Raw genomic sequence first — 18420 nt, 5'->3', positions numbered from 1 at the left:
ACACTATGGTTGCAGGGAACTAGACCCTATTCTAGCAACAATGGGTATAAGACAAAGAAATTCTTGAATGGTAAGCCAGGACAGGTAAAATATTGACAGTTATATGCAAAAAGATTTTGAAGGCTGTAATGGAGAAGGGATCTGTGACTGAACATGAAGTCCAGTGGCCTGTATTAGCTTTCTCCAGGCAGCAGAGCACTTTTGATGCACAATTAGCTAGAAGTTTGATTATTCAGTTTTCCTCATCTGTTTTATAACTGCAGTTAAATAAATATTGATAAACTTCAGGAAAAGAAAAGGAAAGAAGCAGATTAACAGACTAGTGCAGCATTTCTGTGCTCATAGTCACTTTATGCATTTTTTGCAGAATCAGCTAATACACCCGAAAAACTGCAGATGACAATTAGAAAGTTTCCTTTCAGTTTACCAACCCAGATTGTTCTTGCTATACTTACCAAGAGTGCCACTTTTAAGTTTGTAAGGCTGGAGCAGGAAGTACTTCAGTGTGATACTAGTACAATTTCAGAAAATAGTCTGACTTCAGCATCTATAACTGAAGTTCTACAGCTTATATTAAATCAAAATCAAATATGATGGCTAAACTGTCATGGATAATGTGGGACAGAACTAAAAAGAGTAGCACCTTTGCAGTCTAACAAACATTCAAGCTTATATTGACATTCATACAATTTAACACTTGGTGTCACTTTACTAGCATAATCAAACCCAAGAGCCTTAGATCCGCACTCTATAAGCAGGTCCTGATTATGCTGCATATAAAGTTAGTTAAATATATACATGTTTTCAGACTTTAGAACTAGACCTCAGTACAAGACTCTGTACAGCATCAATAAATCCTTTTAATTGAGTAATAGCTAATCCAGTGCAACATCCTTTTGGATCATAATTGCAAAATTATTTTTAAAAGTAGAGGAAATAATCCAATTTGTAGAATTAAAGACAAAGAATTGCACTATCAAAAGAAAAAAATAGCAATGCTATAAGAAGTAAAATGTTCATATCGTTTGAGAAAAGACATGGTTTTGGATGCATCTCAAAAATGATACCATTTTCTAGTCCAGGGTGCTACTACTTTCAGTGAATGTCTGAACCTCTGGATGTTGTACAGCAAAAGGGAAATGTTGTTTGCATATGAAAACATTTTGGTTGCAGAAAGTTCAGTAAAAAGTAAAACTAAATTTTACCAATACAATTTTATATTTTGTTTCATATGAATCTTATTTGCGGCTTTCAGTTCTTGGCATAATTGAAACATAACAGGCTGACCTTTATTACAAGCTGACCCAAATTTAATGTAACTGTAATATGGTCTAGTTCTCTCATTTTGCCTCTTTTTTGTACTTCTGATACTTTTATTTGAGTTTGGAAAATATTTTATAAGAAACATTTATTTAAAGGGATAGCTCAAGTCTTATTCACTGAAACTGATGGCTATAGTTGTGATAGACATTTATCAAACACTTCATGCAAATGACCAAGTGATGGATTCACTTTTTACATACAGTATGAGTTGATTCTCCCAATCTTTCAAATACGAGTGCAGATAGTTATTACATTCTTCTATTCATCCAGCCAGCCATTTCCTAAATCTCTTTTCCTAGTGATGGTCCCTGTGGTTCCAAGCTGAACATTGTGCAGCAGGCTATCTTATCCCCCACAACAGCTTCTAGTTCATCCTATTTGAGCAATGTCTCATTGGTAAATTCAACTGACCTAATCTGTCTAACCTTTGCTTTCTTGAAGTACTTGTTTGTTGCTGTTGATATGTAGCTGTACAATGTAAAGCATGGCAACCTTCAAATCAACATCTTTAGTACACATACATGAATGTCTGTGCAAAACATAACTCTGGCCAGCATATCACAGAACAGTATGGTATCACTTCATTAGAATTGCCGAATTCCAAACTTCTGACTTTGTGTATCAGATGTAAACATAGTGTAAGCACTACCTCAGTGTTTGCTGCTAATGGATTGCAACTGTGAATGACTAGTGGGAGGGAAAAGGAAGACACAACAGCAGTTCAGACTCCCAACTTGCAGTGGGTGTGTCAGCAAAGTTATATTTACAAAGTGCAGAAGTAACTGCATCAAGGTGTTAAATGTAAGTAAGCAGCACACATTTCTGACTTTCTATTCACTAATAGCCAAACTCTCCTGCCTTTCTTGAAAACTGTACATTGTTGCCATTTAATACCTTATACATTTTAAGGACAATCATGAAAAATACCTTACAGACTGCATGGCTGCGATTACTGCTCAGATAAGAGAATAATGAATACAATACAAAGAGAACACAGAGCTACATTGCTGCAAATAGTATTCATAAATGGTTGTGTGAACACTCATTGCACTAAATCTGTAATGAAGACATGTTCAAACAACTGAGAGTGTTATGTGATATGTCTTATTAATACAGTGGATGATTTGGGACATGTTTGTATGCACAATGATTTTCATTCTTGCGCAGAACTGTTTCTGTGGCAAAGCAGGATAAGACACCCTTACTATGTTTTATAGGTTTATTGATGTGACAGTTCAAATCCAGATGTGGGTAAATTTCATGAATGTGTACTAACATTTCTTTTGTAATGTTCTGATTTATTTCTCTTTTCTTTTTTTTTAATATCACTATCTGTGTGCCACACTACTTAGTGCAAACACGGGAAAATGGATAAATCCAATAAATATCCTGTAATGTACTACTATTATAAAGGCTACATAACTGCACTTGTGTATCACATGTGTTTGGCACACCTGCTAAACATGATGAATCACACAGTATATAGTATCTGTACATCATGGTTCAAGTTTCACACTTGTATTCTAACAATAAAACCTACAAAAAACTGCTCCCAATGATAAAACATGGTGATCTTTGTTTGTCACATTTGTATGTAGCTTAACTTCATGCAAACCTAGACTAATGGCCCACATACTAAGCAGACAGAACAGCTGCAGACAGGAAGCAGATATTTTTGATTACAAAAAGGATACATTGTTACAGCTTTTGCACAGCAGTTAGCAACCTCTCCCAACACTTGCAGACAGGAAGCAGACAGCAGACAATTTCAAAACAGATACATTGTATTCTCTATGGTTTGCCACCACACAAACATGCTATGGCACACATACTTAATAATGACTATGAACATATGCAGCTGTTCCTTATTTGTTCCTGTGGCAGCAGGTGTAAGTGTAGGGCTGCAATACAGGTCATCCTAAGTTCTAATCCAACAAAATCCAAAGGTTTATTCCTGCTGTTCTGGATTACTTTTTATTAAAATTACAATGAAAACAATAATTAAACTTAGTAATAACTATCTATAGTAGGTGCATTAAGCATACACAGGATATGATATATATTAAATGTGCTACTGTTGGTATCAGTAGAAGTATGATTCTACAATTAAACATTTGTTTTCTGAACTGTCATGTCATGCACATACATGTTTAAACATACAACCCTTTAATGTATATGTATAACTAATGAGCAGGTCTAACAAAGTCTCAGTTGCAATGAGCACTCTACACAGTAATGACTATAAAAATTCCATTCTTCCTTTTAGCAACTGGTATAAGTTAATGTTCACAATATGTGAACCAGGATTGTAATCTAGCACACTCCCTATGTTCTTGCCCATAATTAAAAAATAAAAAATAAAACTTAAACATAATTATAACTAACAATAAGTATGTCTAGCAGTGGAGCTCATATGAATTATATGTGTGACAGAGGATATACTGAATATTCTGTCTCTGTAATTATAATTGTATTCCCTCATCTTCGATGGCCTTCAGACATGAATGATAGTCAAACACACACGAATGTATTTAAACAGAACCTTGTCAGGTCTAACACATACATGGTGAACCCCTCACTCTGTTATGTGTATTTATATATAATTAATGAGCATGTCCAACAAGCACCTCTTCTGTGGCAAGAATGAAAAATCACCTTGTGACAGAGTATGTTTTGTCTCAATGCATAGGTTTGTATCTCAAATTGTACACATTAATTTTATCAGTGTGTAAAGCCACACACAAAACAGTGTCAGGTCATAAAAGTTATACCCCAATACATGCCTACAAAGTTCTATCTCCTAACAGTTATGGTAGCAACCAGTCCATCAACTAATGCCAACTGTCAGATTAACCTTCCTACTTCAAAATCTGTCTTATTCCTTGTTTGGTAATGTTGCTGTCTGCTTAACATCATACAAATGCATTTGGCATCATTGTTTGGGTTTTCACACTAGTAGTAAAGATGATAACAGGAATTGGCAGGAAAGTACTATTATCTGTTGCTGTTTGCCCTTATCAAATATGTTTGGTGGTAAAAGGGAAGATGCCCAATTTAGGGCATGGAGGTAGGGTGTTGAGGTTGAGAATCTTTATTGGATCCCTTCTAAAGTGCCACAGCTGAAGGGTCTTGCCGGGGGACTTTACCAGCTCCCAGTACAAGTCTGAGGCATGGAGTGGCTAAGGCTGTCTCCAGTATAATTGGCATTCCACGCACTTGAGAACAGTGCAGGCACCATGTTAATTACATCAAAAAGGCACAAGCAGGATACACACATCCAGTGGCTACATAAGTTTACTACTGCTGACATTCCACAGTTGTGTAAAGTATACAGATAAAGAGAATTAAAACTAGATAGGCAGCTGCATATATGCAAGAGTGGTATGCTTAATGTTCTTTTCTTGCTCTCTTCCTCTTATTCCACAGCCAACTAGGAGATAATGGTGAGCAGGGAGGTCCATGCTGAGCATTTGATGCATGTATGCAGCACAACATAACTATTATTTTATCTAAGGTATTGCTCTTCTATACAGTAGTAACAAATTAAGCATGCGTATCCTAACTGTAAGATCAAGCATGCATACTTCAGTCTGTAGCACAAGTCAACTCTAGGAGTGAAGTCTAACAGTGTAATCAGATGTTGTATGTCCAAATACCACAAGTAACAATTTTAATAATACTAGTTAAAATATTACCTAATAATTTCAACAGAAGTGGCACAAATGCCCTGCTGTTAACTGAATCTGTATAATTTGACCAAGCATATGTGCAATATATATGCTCATTGAAAGGATTACTTTGAGCAATCATTAGTTATAGCTTGTAGTTGTTAAGAAGTATACCTAAATGTAAAAGTAGAAATAAATACTTTATTATTGTAATAATGCAATGTATGTCACATATGATGGTAGTAATTATCTCCTTTCTTTTCTTACCCCAATCATTATCTCTTTTTTATTGTTATATGTGTTTTCAAAACATTTCCATGTAACCCATCTCTGACAAATCAAAAAATGATTTACAGTACAGGGAGGTAGGCCAATTCCCATGGCTCAACTTATCCCCACTCTACCAGCTTCTGCACAGACACCCAGCAATCCTAGGTCCCAACCTGGCAGTACTGCCTCTGCTGCCCCTGCACTACCTGGGTCCACCATATCAGCTAGCACTACCCTGGTCACTGGTACTGTGGTACCCTAGGGGAGTACTAATGGAGGTGGGGATTTTTTCACCTGCCAGGACATGCCAGGCTTGGTGCATAGTGTCATGCACAGCACCATCGGTGCACGCCTATGCCAGGTGGAGAAGTTGCTATCTATGATGGTATGCAGAAGATATCAGACACTCCAAAGGCCATGAGAGTAAGGAGACATTGATGACAATCCTGCAGGTGAGAACTAGATTCTCACTGTTCCCATGATTGATGGGCATGGGCATCTGATGTCCCTTCCTTATCCCCAACCATGGTGTCCCCCAACCTCTTATGTCCCTCACTGTCTCTGTGTCTTGTCTTGTTTGTCCTGGTTGTCTGCATCTGCTTTCTCACCAACCCCATTTACCTGACCAAGAAATACCTACATCCCATACCCAACATTCCTCTCTTAATGAAGTAAAAATAAAAGAAATGTGCACCTGCCCCACAAAATTAATACTGTCCAATACATAGCTCTCTACTTTCCATAGGTGTCTTCTTGAAACACTTGATTTGGTCCACTTGGCTATACCACATGATTGCATTGTTGTCACTCCTCTTTGTTGAGGTGACAGTCCAAATTCAGCTAATATTCTATACATATTTTCATTTTATGCTGTTGAAGAAGTGAATAGCTATGGTTTTTTCCTATTTCCTTCCTGCTCCTGCACATTCCTATTTTGCTTTCCCCTTTGTTCTTCCCCCTGCTTGCCCCCCATGTCACCACTTTCCTCTCTACCCCATTTTAACAGCTTTAATCTTGTCAAAAATAGAATTACACATCACACACATAAGTGAAAAAAAAAAAAAAAACAATCAAGCCCTTCACTGTTTGTCTTCTGTATTTGCATAGAGTTCGGCATCACTCACCAGTGCTGAGAGATGGTGAACAGCTCTCTATTGGTGTGATTATCTCTGCACAATGTTGCTTAAACATCCTGCACTCAATTAGCACATAGTGAAAGTAGGATAAAGAATTATTTCATTGCATTATAAATATATATTAAAAAGTATTGGGTACACCTAGATTCAAACTCAGTATCATCTGTGCTCAAAATGAAATCTCTCAGTGCATTTACACCTGCTGCCACAGAGTCAGATAAGCAAGTGTATTTCTGATAGTCAGTACTATCCACAGTGCTGACTGCCAAGTGTCTCTGCCTAAACATGTTTGCACAGAGGTAAGCAAACTAATACAACTGCCATAATGTGCTCAGTGCAGCAGAGCCTTACATTTGTTCTTTGCTTACCTATGTGCAAATGGGGAAAGCAGTATAAATATGTTTTTATGGTCAGACATTTTATGACACATTTCTTATATGAACTATTATGAACACCATAGTATCTATTAGCTGTGCCTACCATAGCCAGTATGGATATGTATATCTCAAGTTCAGATAGGGGTCCCTGAATGTGCATCTCATATGAAAAAACATTGCCATCAATCTGCAAACCAGCTGCTCTGTGGTGCACATGTAAAGTGCTTATTAGCATGTATTACTTATGTTTACTCCCATTCTCTTTTCATGCCATAAGAGATCATGTAAAAACACAACTAAAGGGGAGACACCTTTTAAGGAAATTACATATATGGACACTATAGCCATGTGTTATCTGTACCCATACAGTGAAACTTGTTCGCTCACAACCTGTTCCGAAATATATCAACGGCACTACAGAAATATATAACAAAATGCTGTCTTATATGCCATGTACATCTTTATACTGACAATACACATTCAGAGTTCCCACTACTTGTAACTCTGTGGACAGCTGTTTGCATATAGTTTATGAAGCTGTCTCTTAAACTACACCTGCACATTGGAAACACAACAGAAAATTCTGCATTTTGCATACTCGTCAATCTGGTAACATGCAGAAATCTAATATTAATATCTTGACAGTCATACATGACTAGCAATCCATTTCATACAGGCCTCACAACATCTTCTCTCAAACATCCAGTGATGATGTAATCCACTATACATTGTCCTGCAGCATTGCAAAAGTCAGAGTTGTGGCATAGAGCTTGATCTAAGTACTCATTTTTCTAGCCGGTGTATCTAGTTAGGTAGGAGTTCTAATCTCATTGCAATAGCTGGTGTGCTTGTCTGTGTATGTCTGCCTAGTCAGAAGAACATAACTTTGTATCCAACAGTCACCAGTACAATCCCATAGAGTACCAATATTTTAACACTTGCACATTGGTACTTGCACATACCTGCACATCCATTTAATGCAGGCATCACAACATCTACTCTCAAACATCCAATGATGATGTCATTCACTATAAACTGTACTGTAGCATTGTAAAAGTCAGAGTTGTACCATGGTGCTTACGTTACGTACTCTGCTTTGTAACTAGGTTGGTAGGGGTTCTCTTTTCATTGCCCTTGATCAGTATATCTGTGTGTGTGTGTGTGTGTGTGTGTGTGTGTGTGTGTGTGTGTGTGTGTGTGTGTGTGTGTGTGTGTGTGTGTGTGTGTGTGTGTGTGCATGTGCGTGTGTGTGTGTGTGTGTATGAGAGGATTTTACACCAGCATATCAAATATTGCTATTACGATCTTCTTCTCACCAGACACTGCTGATGTCCTCAGCTATAAACTGTTGTCAGACAGTATAAAACCCAGACTTGTGCTTTGTGCTTGCATTAAATACTGAGTCCTCTGGTTGGTGTGCTTAGCTAAGTAGGGGTTCTGTTCTCACTGCATTCAATTGGTATGTGTGTATGTTCACTTTGTTGACATTCAAGAGACCATTTTACACCAACTTGGAAGACACTACCACTACCATCTTCTTCTCACCAGACACTGCTGATATCATCAGTTATAAATTGTTATTGGACACTATAAAAGCCATACTTGTGCTGTGTCACTTGTGTTAAATACTGAGTTCTCTAGTCAGTGTATTTAGTGAGGTAGGGGGTTCTCTTCTACTGTGGTCAACGTGTGTGTGTGTGTGTGTGTGTGTGTGTGTGTGTGTGTGTGTGTGTGTGTGTGTGTTCAGCTGGTTAACATTCAAGAGACCATTTTACACTAGTATGTGGGACACTGCTATTACCATCCTCTTCTCTTCAAACACTGCTGATGCCATCACTTATAAAGTGTTGTCTGACACTCTTAAGTTAGATTTCTGCTGTGGTGGCAGCATTAAATACTGTGGTTGTTAGATAGGGGTTCTATTCTCACTGTAGTCAACTGTGTGTGAAGTCAACACTCACTATGATGACAATGTAATCAACTGTGTGTGTAGTCTACAGTCATTATGATGACAATTTTAGAATGATATGTGAGTCCACAGCTATGTCAAGCCCTAATTCAAACATTTTGTTGTAGCATACAATAATGATGTCATCCTGTATAACATGTACTGTGACAATATTCAAGACAAACCTGTGCTGTGGCAGTAACATTAACTACTGTGTTTGCAAACTACTTCACCTACACATATAGGGGTTCTACTTTAGTTACACATATAGGAGATCTAATCTGACAAGCAGGCAATCTGCGTGTCTGTACATACACCTTTCACTTTTGAGACAATTTTATACAGGGGTGTGACTCCACATCCATGTCCTGCACTACTCCAAACATGTTCTCATTAGCATACAATGATGCAATTATACTCCATAAAGTGCAATGTTACAGTGTTACAGTCAGACATATGTGGTGTAGCTACTGTGACATTACATTGCATTCGTATTCTATACCTACACAGATGTAATGTTCAAATCAGGCCCAGTCTACTGCTATGTGTGTGTGTGTGTGTGTGTGTGTGTGTGTGTGTGTGTGTGTGTGTGTGTGTGTGTGTGTGTGTGTGTGTGTGTGTGTGTGTGTGGTTGGTGGTATGTTATTGCCATTGTATGATCCTTGTAATCACTGTTCATTGGACTACCCCTAGGAATATCTTTAACATAGTCCCATGCATCTACCATTCTCCTTTTTCCACTGGTCACATGATATCCTTCCTGCAGAGGAGTGGAGGATGTTCTCATGTCAAATATGCATACACACACCAAGAAGCAGAGTTCTTCCATGAGCCTCTTCAAGTCATCTCACGACCACTGCATATGTGATTGATAATTCTGTCATGGTGTGGTGCACATGGTCCATATGGACAGTGGCAGCATGTAATGCAATCAAACATGTATACACATATGCAACATAGGCTTACTGTCTTCCATAATATAGATATAGGGATTTTTTTACATGGTATAATAATGGCTAAGATTTCGTGTGATGTTGGCCATTAGCCTAATAATGTCCTATGATCCAATGAACAGTTGGTATGTCAATGTTCCTGTCATTGACATGTTGTATTGAGTTGTGGATGTATAGTATGGCAACAAAAGGGTCATACAAGCTGTGATGTGAGTTAATGTATTGATGGCCATTGATGCCATCGCATTCCATACTCCTTCCATAACAGCTGTAGTAATATACCTCCTGAGAACTGCTGACATGGTATGATACACTGTTATGTATATTTTTGGCATATTAGGGCATGTGTTGTTGTAGCGGGCAGATCAACCTTCTACATGGTTCACATTCTCTCATTACAGCAACACTTGCAGTATGACACAGGTGTGCATGTGTCTATGCACCATCATTAAATGTTCTGTGACTGATAATATCAATTTATATTGATTACATGGTCACATGAGTCTTGCCTCATATACATGGTTGTTTTGCTGTGATATACACAACCAATGTATCACATGTTTGATGCAATTGCAACCTAGGGGAATGCATTGTATTGCACTTGTGTTGATACACCCAGGGATTATTGAGGTGGTCAGCAACACTATTGTATGACTATTAGCATTTGTGTCAAGAAATGTTCTGCATGAGCCAAACAACTGACCTGTAATGTGTCCTGATATGACATCAGGCCAAACAAACACAGCTTGCCCGTGGAACAACTATAGGCATATGTTGTGCAATTGATCTAAGTATGTGACACTGGTACAGTTATACAACTGTGCACATAGCAACAGTGTGTGGAATGTGATGAATGACCAAGCCTGCATGAAGGTTTGTTACATATCATTTATTCTAATACATATGAAATGTTAAATGGAATACACAACTAAGCACAGATCTGGTGTGTGGATGCCAGCAGTCATACCCACCCAGAGGACATAGACAATCTTCTAGCTGACTGTTTGTCTCACATGGCACGACCCTGTCATCATTGACCATCAGTGAAAGTATACATGCAAACATTACTCAGTTTGTATTCTCAGGAGGGCAGCACATGTGTGCACTCTCTATGGCTAATAATACAGAAGCTATGGGCCCTGACAATATCACAAATTGCCTATAGAGTGACTTAAAATCTGACCTACCAGACACAGTTGGATCTGTACTTCAACACAGCTTTCAGACAGCCTATGTTTCCATAGAAAGGTGTACAGCAGCTTGCATCCTTCTGGCTTGGGGAGCTATCACCTGATGCATAGAGTTATAGACCCACCCTGACTGCCTTCATCTATGAGGTGGGCTAAAGAGTCATCATGGATCTTCTCTAAAAGGACAGAGGTAATATCCTGACAGTGTAATACACCCACATTTGATTTGTTCATGTTACATCATGTCTGTTACATCTATTCCCTGTCTTCAAGAAGGTTACCAAGGGCATGCATGATGACAACACTGTCACCCTGTGTAACTTGACCTGGTCAAGGCATTTGACACAAATCAACAGTCAGGTATTACAGAGAAACTGAAGCAAGTGGCTATAAACACCTACGTTACCAAGTGGATAGACAACTGGAACACATACGTGACAGATAAATATGTTGCAGTGTGTGAGGTCACCTCTATCTAGAGTTCAGTGACCAGGTCCATACCTCAGGGCTCCGAGGCAGGCCTTTTCCAGTCCATTCTGACTGGTAAAGGGGTGCCAGTCTAGGGTGTGGAATAAGCATCTTCACTGGTCCTTTTAAATGTTGTTAGAGTTTTTTTTGTCAAGTTTTAGCTTTTGGTATTTAGGCCCTGCATCTGGGAAGGTTTCTGTTTGTCTGCTTGTTTGTACTTCACTCAGCACTGCACCTGCTGTGCAATTGTGCGCCAAACCTAGACAGTTAAATTCAACAAATTTTCCCTTAAAACCCAGGCAGAAATATTAATTCAAACACAAAACCAGTGAAATTCAAAACTGCAGAAAAGAAAAAGTTGCCAGGTGAATCCGTCACTAGCCAAGGTGAAAATACAACAAGCTGGTAGCGATATTCTAAACGCAAGTTTATTTTTTAGAACAACATACGTTTTCGCTACTGTTCAACAGTAGCTTCTTCAGAGAAACAGACATAAAGGAAGCGCCAAACATTTAAACCTGCAAGTGACGTAAGTGCATTGCAACACGTCACTACAAGTCACAAAGAAGCGTATTCATTCACTAGCTGCAATATATTAATACAACTATGAAATGCATGTAAAAACGAGCTTATGCATCTATATTATGTTAAAAATAATAAAGACAATTCATTCAACAAATTAATACTTGTATAAATCATCAACTGCTACTGTAATATGATGTATTGTAATGTGCCAGCTCTACTGCTGTACATTTTCCAAGGAAAAATCCAAGGTTCATGTGCAAATTTATAAGGGCTATCAATGATTTTAACTAAACATACACTCCACATTGTACAATTAATATAAAACATTTTTATAAGAGATGAGTGTTAATTAATAATACCATGATGTTATTTCAAAACAGAATCAGGTATAAATATTTTAAAATTCTTGTACTAGTTGTAATTATTTACATTATAAACATTTGAACATTATATCACCAAAACAGTTTTAAAACCACATATTGACTAGTAGGAGCATTTTACCTCAAAGTGCTCCTTAATTTTAATATACAATTAATGTTGCAATTTTCATTCAACCCAGGTATACTAAACGCATCTAATGTTAGTTGCCATTCTAGTTCACAAGCTTCTAAGAGGAGTGAGAAAGGGCCTCCTCTAATAGTATAGGGTACATGATCTATAGCTAAAAAATAGAAGCTGTGACCAGGATTGTTAAAAATATGTTTCGCTAAGGCGTTATCACTTTTATTTTTCTTAATAGCATAAATGTGTTCATACAGCCTTTCACGTAATTTACGATCTGTTTTCCCTACGTAAAAAGCTGGACAGCAGTCACATGTAACTAAATAGATAATGGATTTAGTCTCACAATTAAGTTTATAATTGATATAATATTTTTTTGTTTCTAATAGAAAAGGAATTTGATGTTTTCAGATATTTACAGTAGTTACAAGAACCACAAGTAAATGTCCCCTTTTGTCTTGAAGTAAAATCGATTTCTTTATTTCTTTCAAGAAGCATTTTAAGATTGTTACCTTTCTTGTATACTACAACAGGATTTTGTCCCAGTTTTTCTGAAAGTTGTAAATTACTCCTGATGAAATACCAATTTTTGAAAACTATATGTCTAATCTGGTTGGAATTAGTGTTGAAAGTGGTAATAAAGCTAGTAGTAAATTGTTTAACCAATGTAATATTAAGACAATTCTGATTGTCTATGTTGTTTATAATGGGAATATCAGAGGTGAGGCTATTAAGATCACCTATAATATTGTACATATCTTTAGCAAGTAATGGCGTGTAAATTCCGTTAGATCGTTTTAGTCCAACTTCTTGAATCATCTCATCAATAAGGGCTAAAGGGTAGCTGCGATTGAGAAACATATTTTTCAAAAATTGACATTCTCTATGAAAAGTTGTGTCAAAGGAACACATCCTTGCTGCTCTAATGAGTTGCCCTTTAATTATTGACCGTTTTTGTTTGAATGGATGAGAGCTTGTGAAATGAAGGAAGGAATTACAATAGGTGGATTTTCTAAAGATAGATGAAAAGTAAAAACCTTTTGTAATATCCTTGTTGAGCTTGACATCTAAATAATCAATTTCTGTAGTAGAAAAATGGTAAGTGAATCTAAGAAAATCAGTTGTAGAGTTAAAAAAATCAATCAAGGCTGATGCCTCACTTGCATTCCCTTGAAAGAGGATGAAAACGTCATCCAAAAATCTGGTGTAATATTTAATACGTGACATAAAAACGGGGTTATTAAAGATGTAATGTTTCTCCCAGTATGCTACAAATAAATTTGCCACACTAGCACCACATGGTGAACCCATTGCTATCCCTTGTTTCTGTAAATAATACTCTTTGTTGAAAATAAAAAAATCAGATGTTAAAATAATATCTAACAATTCAGAAACTACATCAATTTCTCTTTGAGTTGCGTTAAGCTCCTTCAAACTGAGTGTAATCCATTCTACCGCCTCATTGTGTGGTATAGATGTATATAAGTCGACAACTTCAACTGTAAGGAAGTTGTAAGAGATATTCTGGTGTCATTCAAAGGGGATCCAATGTCTGTCTGCCTGGGATGACATGCTGGACAAGCCACGCTGCTTCGCAAGGGACGGCTTGCACCTGTCACCCCTGGGCTTCCGGATATTGGCAAAGGCTCTTGCCACCCCCATAGTGCCTTTTTTAGGCAAGGCTCAAATTCTAAACCTACCACCCTAGAACACCAAAAAGTTAAAAAACTAAGGGTAATGCTGCTCAATGCCAGAAGTCTCAATCTCAAGATGCACACACTCGAGGCCCTTCTCAATATGGAGAACATCGATGTCTGTGCTGTGACAGAAACCTGGTTCAAGGCACCTGAGAGCACCCCAGCACTAACAGGTTTCACCTCATATCATACGTTCCGGCCCCAAAATCCGGACAACACCAAGAAAGGAGGGGGGGTGTCCATATTCATAAAGGACACCCACACCTCAAGGTTGGTGGCAACGCACGATGCATCGGAGACCATCCAGGTGCAATTAACCATAGGCAAGACTGCTCTGCAATTTGTAGCATGTTACAGGCCACCCTCTCAAACTCAGGAACCTCACATGGCCTTCCTGAAAACATTGGAGGGGATAAATGTATCTCCAAACACCATCATACTAGGTGACTTCAACTACCCTAATATAGACTGGGAACACTACTCAAGCCCGAACACTCTAACCCAAAGATTCCTGGAGTTCATAAACTCAAATGCCATGGAACAACTAGTCACCATCCCCACAAGAGGTGAAAACATACTTGATCTCATCATCACGAACATGGGATCAAAATGTTCAACACCGAAGTATACCCCTCACTGGTGAGATCAGATCATAAACTAATCTCGCTGGAGGTCCTCATCCCGCCCCACCTGAAACAAAAAGACCACAGTGAAAAACTTCTCAAAAGCCGATTTCACACTTCTAAAAACTAGTGTGGTCTCCTTTAAGGCCCCTGAGCCAGTGGTAAACATTACTCAAACCGCTGAATCACTTACAAATGCCTTCTACCAGCACCTACAGGACTGCATGGATCAGGCAATCCCAAACAAAACTAAGACTCTCTGTACCAAAGGCAAGCGTCCAGTCTGGTGGACCCCAGCCATAAACAAGCTCTACAACAAAAGGAGGAAGCTACTACAAGATAGAGCAAAATCCTTGAAAGGTAAGACACCTTTGATCATTATAAGTAAAAACTAAGAGCTCTCATAAAATCATCCAAGGCAAATTTTGAGAGAAAAATCGCCAAGGACTCTAAAGACAATCATAAGGCCTTCTTTAGCTATGTTAGAAACCTAGGAGGAAACTCCCAGATATGCTCAGAATTAGTTCAAAATGATGTGAAAATTACTGAACCTACACACATTGCTAACATACTGGCTGACAGGTTCAGTGCAAACTTCTCCCCTCCCCCAAAAGGAGAGATATCTATTCCAGAGGATTGTAGCCCCCAAACATCTCCAACGCCCAGGTGAGAACTGCCCTCACTAAGGCAAAAACACAGCATCCATGGGACCGGATGGTGTCCCCGGCTGTGTGCTTCATGAACTCAACGAGGAATTAAACCCACAGTTAGGACAGCTGTTTAATCTTAGCCTCACCTCAGGATAATGCACTCCAAGGAGTGGCACCTGGCGACTGTGGTCCCACTTCATAAGGCGGTGCCTCCACAGACCCTGGAAATTACCGCCCCATTAGCTTGACAAGCCTTATCTGCAAAGCCATGGAGAGGATCATAATGGAACTCATAAATAAAGACATAGGGAACTTGCAGACTTTGGATCCAACCCAGTTTGGCTTTGTCAAAGGCAGATCCTGCCTCTTAAACTTGGTTGACTTTTTCGAGACAGTCACCAAGGCCATTGATGAGGAAAGGCAGTCCATACAGCCTACCTCGACCTGGCAAAGGCCTTGACACAATACCCCACTCAGGTATCATCGAAAAACTCATCAGCTTGAATGTAAACCCATACATCACAAGATGGGTTGCAAACTGGCTAGCGACAGAACCCACAGGGTCAGAGTTGCTGGAGCCATGTCAGACTCAAAGCCTGTCACAAGTGGTGTCCCACAGGGCTCAGTCCTGGGTCCACTCTTGTTCGGCATCTACTTTTCTGAAGTACAAGCAAACACAGGAGGGTTATGGCTGACAAAGTTTGCAGATGACTGCAAACTAGGCGCCATAGTCGAAAACACATCTGACACAGATATCCTCCAGAAGGGCCTCACAGAAATGGATAACTGGTGCCAGAGCCATGGCCTGAAGTTAAACGCCAAAAATGCATAGTCATACCCTTCGGGAAAAACAAGGTTACCCCTAGCTACCATATAGGTGACAATCCACTGAGCACAGAAAAGTCATCAGGATCTGGGGACCCAAGTTGACAGTAGTCTTCGCTTGACACTCATGTTGCTAAAGTAGTTAGGAAAACCTTCTATATCGCCCACCTGATCATGAAGGGATTCACATCTAGATCAAGGGAGGTCATCGTCCCCTGTACTCATCACTCATTAGACCTATGATTGAGTACAATGCCCGTTCGAATGTATCTGACCAGTCACCTGATGCAGCTTGAAAGGCCCCAAAAGTTCCTCACCAAAAGGATAAAGGGTCTCAAAAATATGTCTTATGCTGCCCGACTGAAAGAACTCCAGCTTTATTCAGTCTCATACCGCTTGCTCAGAGGTGACCTGTGCCTGACATATAAGGCCATGTCAAACCCAGATTTGATGAATATGCTTCACCTCAAAAATCTAGATCCCTCAGAACCACAAGGGCGGAGACTTAAACCTTGACACGGTTATAAATAGAACGTGCTGGAGGGACAGATTCATCACCCAGAGACTCCCTATGCTGTGGAACAAAATCCCGGTACATGTGAGGCAGAGCACCTCGCTGGCCTTGTTCAAGAGGAATCTTGACCAATGGATGGGAGATCGCAGATATACCCCAGGGATTACTTCAGTGTCACTGCTTGACAGAGGCACAGAAAAATGATAGGCATAGTTTTTATTCAAACTAAAGGGGTGGCGAAAGCCACATAACTATGGGCTAGGCTTATAAATGCCCTTGGGCAGATAGCCTAGTATGAACCTATGAACCTATGAACCTATGAACCTATATCAAAGGCCAAATTATTGATGTTACTAAGAAATGACCAAGAGTCCTTACAGATTTCCGAAATGTTTTTTATATATTTGGAAAGGATGTTGTCGACCAATTGTGCACAAGGGTATGTCATAGATCCACGGCCATCAATAAGGGCTCGCATAGGTGGATTGTTGAGATCCTTGTGTATCTTAGGGATCCCAAAAATGATAGGAACCTTGGGAAAGGGAATGTCAATGTAATTGTAAGTGTCAAAATCAATCTTAGCTCCAGTGAAAAGGTCTCTGAAATAAACTCTGATTCTAGAGTAAGATACATTCATTTCATTTAATGAAGATAAAGTATATGCTGGACTTTGTAGTACTAACAGCATTTTCATGATATACTCAGAAATGTCAAAAATAACTAGGCCACCACCTTTATCTGGCTTAATCACCCTCACGGGGGAAAGACAAAGATTATTGAAAGCAATCAACTGCTCTCTAGATGTGTTTGGTTTCCCACACTTGTTACTAAGATATGACATTTGACTAAGATGTCTAATATCCAATTCACACATGTTTTCAAATATAAGTAACGCAGGATGTAAAGAAGGGTTGAATGTACTAGTAGGTCTTAAAGTATCTGAAGCTGTAAACACTGAATTATTGAACAGTAAATGCAGATTAAGTTTCCTCACATAACATTTTAAATCAATAATAGTTTTTGCTAGATTAAAATGTTTACTAGGTACAAATGTATTACCAAAAGCTAACAATTCAATCAGTGGAGGGTCTAATTCAATACTAGAGAAATTGTAAATTTTAAAGTCACCTTGTAAGTTAGTCAACATTCTCAATTTGCTCCCTCCATAAGTGTCAGCATTATTACCATCAAGTTCAAATGTTACCGGTAATTTTTCTTGTTCTTGTTCCTCTGGAACCAGTTGTTGCGTGCTCCTAAACAATTCCCCTTATTTGGGGTATTGTTTGAGTTAATATTATCTGCAATTCTTTGTTGGTAGTTCCTAGAGTTATTGTTGTTATTGGCCCGAATTCTATTACTCCGTCTTGGTACCTCAATAAATTGGTCTTCCGCAATTTCTTCTATAACATCAATGTCAGTCATATCGGAAGTAGCAAGATGTGCTGATATGTTAGAGGTACTTGCTGGGATTTTGCCACTACTGGAAAGCTGCAATTTGGGATAAACATTATTATGCATATAAGCTGTTCTATCTCTTGAAAGTTTCTTGACCTTATTTGATTTCAGTTTATTAATTCACCAAGTTACTCCATGATTATTTCTGAAAAGCCACCCCTATTGACAGCAGTCTTCAACCTAGCATTATGGACAGTTGGACTACCCTTGTTTCTCCTGCCAACCTTGTTGACTTGGGCCTCTTGAGGCAGTGTAGCAAATGCCTCATCTACACAGACAACCCTCTACTAATAACAC

The sequence above is a fragment of the Protopterus annectens genome, chromosome 1.part0 (genome assembly GCF_019279795.1).
Source record: "Protopterus annectens isolate FY-2018-M chromosome 1.part0, PAN1.0, whole genome shotgun sequence".
Classification (NCBI taxonomy): Eukaryota; Metazoa; Chordata; order Ceratodontiformes; family Protopteridae; genus Protopterus; species Protopterus annectens.
Note: the sequence above shows the minus strand (reverse complement) of the source record.